This window comes from Ostrea edulis, chromosome 7 (assembly GCF_947568905.1).
Source record: "Ostrea edulis chromosome 7, xbOstEdul1.1, whole genome shotgun sequence".
In the NCBI taxonomy this organism is placed as follows: Eukaryota; Metazoa; Mollusca; class Bivalvia; order Ostreida; family Ostreidae; genus Ostrea; species Ostrea edulis.
Genome location: NC_079170.1, coordinates 35,993,078 through 35,998,847, shown reverse-complemented (window position 1 = coordinate 35,998,847; position 5,770 = coordinate 35,993,078).

Sequence of the window (5,770 nt, the reverse complement as noted above, 5' to 3'; positions counted from 1 at the left end):
CGTTTATAATTCCGGATTACGCTCTGTCAGCGAACATTTTATGTCTCTGATGGATCAAATACTTTTTTCTTTCTTTCTTCTTTTCTCTCGTTATCAAAAATTTAGAAAAGACAGAAATAAATAAATAAAAGTGCTATCATTTTATTCATGACTGGAATCTCGATCCCCATGTCATAAAAATTTCCCGCGAAAAATCAAAATGTCTAGGCTTAGGAGTACGCGACTTGGTTTTCATGTTTTGGAAGCAGATCCGTTAAAATGTTGGTAATCATAATTTTGCTATCCCCGAAACAAATCATCTGCTATATAGTGTGGAGAACAGATAAGTTCAATACAGAAAATTCTATAATAATCTATACATGCGTTTGTAAACTCTTTAGACCATATAATTATGGTAGAGCGATGTCTGTACGTCCGTCTATTCGAGGTTTTCATTTCTCTGTCACTCGCATATCAGACTGAAACTTGCTGTATGTAACCATTGTGGGTCACCGTAGATGATGTTGCAATTTTAATCTATTTGGAACTCTCCCAGGAGTTTTGCCTCTTTGTTTGAATGATTCAAGCAAGGACCTATAAATTTCTAAATTAATGAAGATCAATAACATATTGTGTTATATATAATTATGTGTGTCTCTTATAGGATTAAGTTCTATCGATAGACTGCAAGGCCAAAGGTCCTGAGTTTGAATCCTGATCAGCAGCACCAAAACAATTTTTGTTGGAAGTTGGTGCCCACGTTGGGACTTGGATGTATATATATACTCTCTGATGGGTGAGAGTGATTGCCCCCTGGCTTCAAGACGATAAAACTGAGAATAGACTTGTAGCATTCAGACGGGAGTCCATTGTCGGTGGCTGAGATAACTCGGTAGAGCGCTTGACTAATAGAGATTCACGGGCCGGGTGCCCAGGTTCGAATTTTGGCCAAGTCTGTTGCATTTTCTCCCTTCTGTTGAATTTTTAATAGAACAGTGCATTCTTAAGATCTTTGAACAAAGAATGAAGATACATATCAATTTATTAACTTTTTAGAATCATTGACCCATTTAATCATTCAAGTGGAAATCATTTTGTCAAATGATAGCTAATTGATATTTGTATCAGATTCAGATTAAATTGATGAGAAGATGCAGTTTTATTTAATAGCATAATAAATCATACATTAGCCGAGATTGCTACATAATAAATCATACATTAGTTGAGACTGCTACATAATAAATCCTATATTAATTGAGACTGCTACATAATAAATCCTATATTAGCTGAGACTGCTAAATAATAAATCCTATATTAACTGAGACTGCTGCATGATAAATCATACATTAGCTGAGACTGCTACATAATAAATTCTATATTAGCTGAGACTGCTAAATAATAAATCCTATATTAGCTGAGACTGCTAAATAATAAATCCTATATTAGCTGAGACTGCTAAATAATAAATCCTATATTAGCCGAGACTGCTAAATTTCAAAAGGTAATGATGTTTAAATCTAATACTACCCCCCCCCCCCCCCCACTTGCAATTGAAATAGCATATTTGACTAGCTGTGCCAGTGTCCATTATTCTGTTATAACTGTTTCCTGGGGTTAATTTAACTGGTATGTTGTGTCTGATTGCTTTAATCTGACAGGGATCAGTGTCCATTATTCTGTTATAACTGTTTCCTGGGGTTAATTTTACTGGGATGTTGTGTCTGATTGCTTTAATATGACATGGATCAGTGTTCATTATTCTGTTATAACTGTTTCCTGGGGTTACTTTTACTGGTATGTTGTGTCTGATTGCTTTAATCTGACAGGGATCAGTGTCCATTATTCTGTTATAACTGTTTCCTGGGGTTAATTTTACTGGGATGTTGTGTCTGATTACTTTAATCTGACATGGATCAGTGTCCATTATTCTGTTATAACTGTTTCCTGGAGTTAATTTTACTGGTATGTTGTGTCTGATTGCTTTAATCTGACATGGATCAGTGTCCATTATTCTGTTATAACTGTTTCTTGGGGTTAATTTTACTGGGATGTTGTGTCTGATTGCTTTAATCTGACAGGGATCAGTGTCCATTATTCTGTTATAACTGTTTCCTGGGGTTAATTTTACTGGTATGTTGTGTCCGCAGTTGTGTTAAGTAGGGCCATAGAAATATGTCAGGAAAAAAGCATTAATAAACAGATCAATTTGTGACAAATTCTGTAAACACAACCCTTTTATACAAAACAATATGTATATATCATTAAGTGCATATTGACCTCTTATACATTTTTCACCAGACCGACAGTCTCTACATCAACTCTGTATCACGTGATCAAATATCAAGATAAAAACGTATCGTGTATGTATAAATCGTTAAATTGGCACGATATCCAGATATCAATGCAAGTTGAAGTTAATATAACTTCAAAGCATATTGATTTCTTAATTTGAAAAGTGCTGAGAGCAAGTTTATTGTGACTTGTAACATGTCTAATTTTTGCATTGAATATGCAATATGCGGCGATTTTTGCACATACGAAGTTGAATCTAGCCTGGAAAACATATTTTCTGTTGAAGCCAGAACTTGCTCCCCTAACTTTCCTTTGGCACTGAAGTTCACTTGTCACATAAATCAAATATCTTTCACTTAAAAACCTCGGGATGTCGTGCCAATGATGAAATTTTTATGTACGGAAACCCTGTTTATGCAAATGAGTCCATTGTGAAAGTAACTATACGTGTAGATTAGGGGCGATATCAAGATCACAATATAATATGGACATTACTTTAGCATGTATGCTATATAAAGAAGAAATTGAAACTTTTTCAATATCAAAGAGAATTAATATAACCCATTTGACAGAAACTTTTACGCGATTGCAGTTTACCGTTTGACAGCGGTGGTAAAAAACGAAACAATATTTCGACATTTCCAACCACAAAAGGACTGTAGTTATGTACGTCATGACCTTCGTCATGACGTATTTTTCATTGTGACGTCGTTCAATGTGCCAGTGCGGTAAAGTATATTTATGTACAGCACTGGTAGTAAAAATTTTATGGGGAAAGCCTTAACTCAACCGCGTCTGATTGCTTTAATCTGACATGGATCAGTGTCCATTATTCTGTTATAATTGTTTCCTGGGGTTAATTTTACTGGTATGTTGTGTCTGATTGCTTTAATCTGACATGGATCAGTGTCCATTATTCTGTTATAACTGTTTCCTGGGGTTAATTTAACTGGTATGTTGTATCTGATTGGTTTAATCTGACATGGATCAGTGTCAATTATTCTGTTATAAGCGTTTCCTGGGATTAATTTCTGGGATGTTGTCTCTGATTGCTTTAATCTGACATGGATCAGTGTCCATTATTCTGTTATAATTGTTTCCTGGGGTTAATTTTACTGGTATGTTGTGTCTGATTGCTTTAATCTGACATGGATCAGTGTCCATTATTCTGTTATAACTGTTTCCTGGGGTTAATTTAACTGGTATGTTGTATCTGATTGGTTTAATCTGACAGGGATCAGTGTCCATTATTCTGTTATAAGCGTTTCCTGGGATTAATTTTACTGGGATGTTGTCTCTGATTGCTTTAATCTGACATGGATCAGTGTCCATTATTCTGTTATAATTGTTTCCTGGGGTAAATTTTACTGGTATGTTGTGTCTGATTGCTTTAATCTGACAGGGATCAGTGTCCATTATTCTGTTATAAGCGTTTCCTGGGATTAATTTTACTGGTATGTTGTGTCTGATTGCTTTAATATGACATGGATCAGTGTTCATTATTCTGTTATAACTGTTTCCTGGGGTTACTTTTACTGGTATGTTGTGTCTGATTGGTTTAATATGACATGGATCAGTGTTCATTATTCTGTTATAACTGTTTCCTGGGGTTAATTTTACTGGTATGTTGTGTCTGATTGCTTTAATCTGACAGGGATCAGTGTCCATTATTCTGTTATAACTGTTTCCTGGGGTTAATTTTACTGGTATGTTGTGTCTGATTGCTTTAATCTGACATGGATCAGTGTCCATTATTCTGTTATAACTGTTTCCTGGGGTTAATTTTACTGGGATGTTGTGTCTGATTGCTTTAATCTGACAGGGATCAGTGTCCATTATTCTGTTATAACTGTTTCCTGGGGTTAATTTTACTGGTATGTTGTGTCTGATTGCTTTAATATGACAGGGATCAGTGTCCATTATTCTGTTATAACTGTTTCCTGGGGTTAATTTTACTGGGATGTTGTGTCTGATTGCTTTAATCTGACAGGGATCAGTGTCCATTATTCTGTTATAACTGTTTCCTGGGGTTAATTTTACTGGTATGTTGTGTCTGATTGCTTTAATCTGACAGGGATCAGTGTCCATTATTCTGTTATAACTGTGTCCTGGGGTTAATTTTACTGGTATGTTGTGTCTGATTGCTTTAATCTGACATGGATCAGTGTTCATTATTCTGTTATAACTGTTTCCTGGGGTTAATTTTACTGGTATGTTGTGTCTGATTGCTTTAATCTGACAGGGATCAGTGACCTTTGTAGTGTTTTGTTTGGATGATTCTACTCACATTTTAAGATTTTAAATTTCCCCAAGTGGATAAGTAACAATTTTCTATGTTGTTGACAATTATTGTGCACCTATATTTACATGATTTAAGGATGATATTCTTACATTTGTAACAGGAAGGGATAAAATGCAATGAATCAGACTGGAATTCTAACCTGGGCCCCCTGAATCTCTAGTCAGTTGATTTATAAACTGAGCTATCTGGCCTCTGGCCATCGAACCTGGCTGACAACTACAGAATAATGGCTTTCTGGGGAATAAGATTTAAATTCTTTTATTGTAATGAACTGGTTAACTAAATAAATATATTGTTGATGAAATGACATTATCGATCTTCATTTAATTTATGTATTAGGCCTAAATTCATTCATATGTAAGAATATACACATATATATATATATATATGTATAAAAGTATGATATTCCTGCTTTGCTATCGAATGCATGGCAAAACCATTGTCAGTAGCATTAATTGTTGTACATATTGCCACTAGCTGCATGTATATGTATGTGTATGCTAAAATCAATATATTAGGCCATCATTAAAAATATTTTTGTTTGATGTACTACGACCCACATTTTCCAAGGTGGGTCGGTAGGTAGGGTGGGTTTTTTTTTGGAACGTCATTAAAATTTCTAATATTTTCTTTTAAAATAAGGAGAATTTTCTATTTTTTAAGGGAAACAACAACAAAAAAAATTGCTGAAAAAAATGATCAGGTAGGAGCAAATTTGACGGGTCGGTCGGAGTACATCAAACTAATCAATTTTTTAGTTTGTTTTTTTCTTTAAATTTCCTCTAAAGACACTGAAGTCAGAAAATATACACAAATTCTTATCAATGAACTGAATGATAAATTGCTTTTGAATATAATCTGTGTCATAACAGATTTGAACTTATGTAGATTAATTGCTACTATTCATGCTATGGTATTGTATATTGAATTATCACTGTGTTAATTGTATAAATACATCATTTTGATTTGACCATTGATTATCCATTTTTATTTATAATCATCCGCACACATATATTTAAATGCAGATTTTTTTTTAAATCAGTGTTGATCCACATGCAAAAAATAAATCCTAAAGGGGGAGTAACTCCATTTGGAGTTCTCTTTTCTGATTCAGTAATTCAACACACATGTATTTAGATTTATCCATAGTAAGAGGGCCTTCATATAAAGTAAGAGTGATTGAACAGTAGATAATCA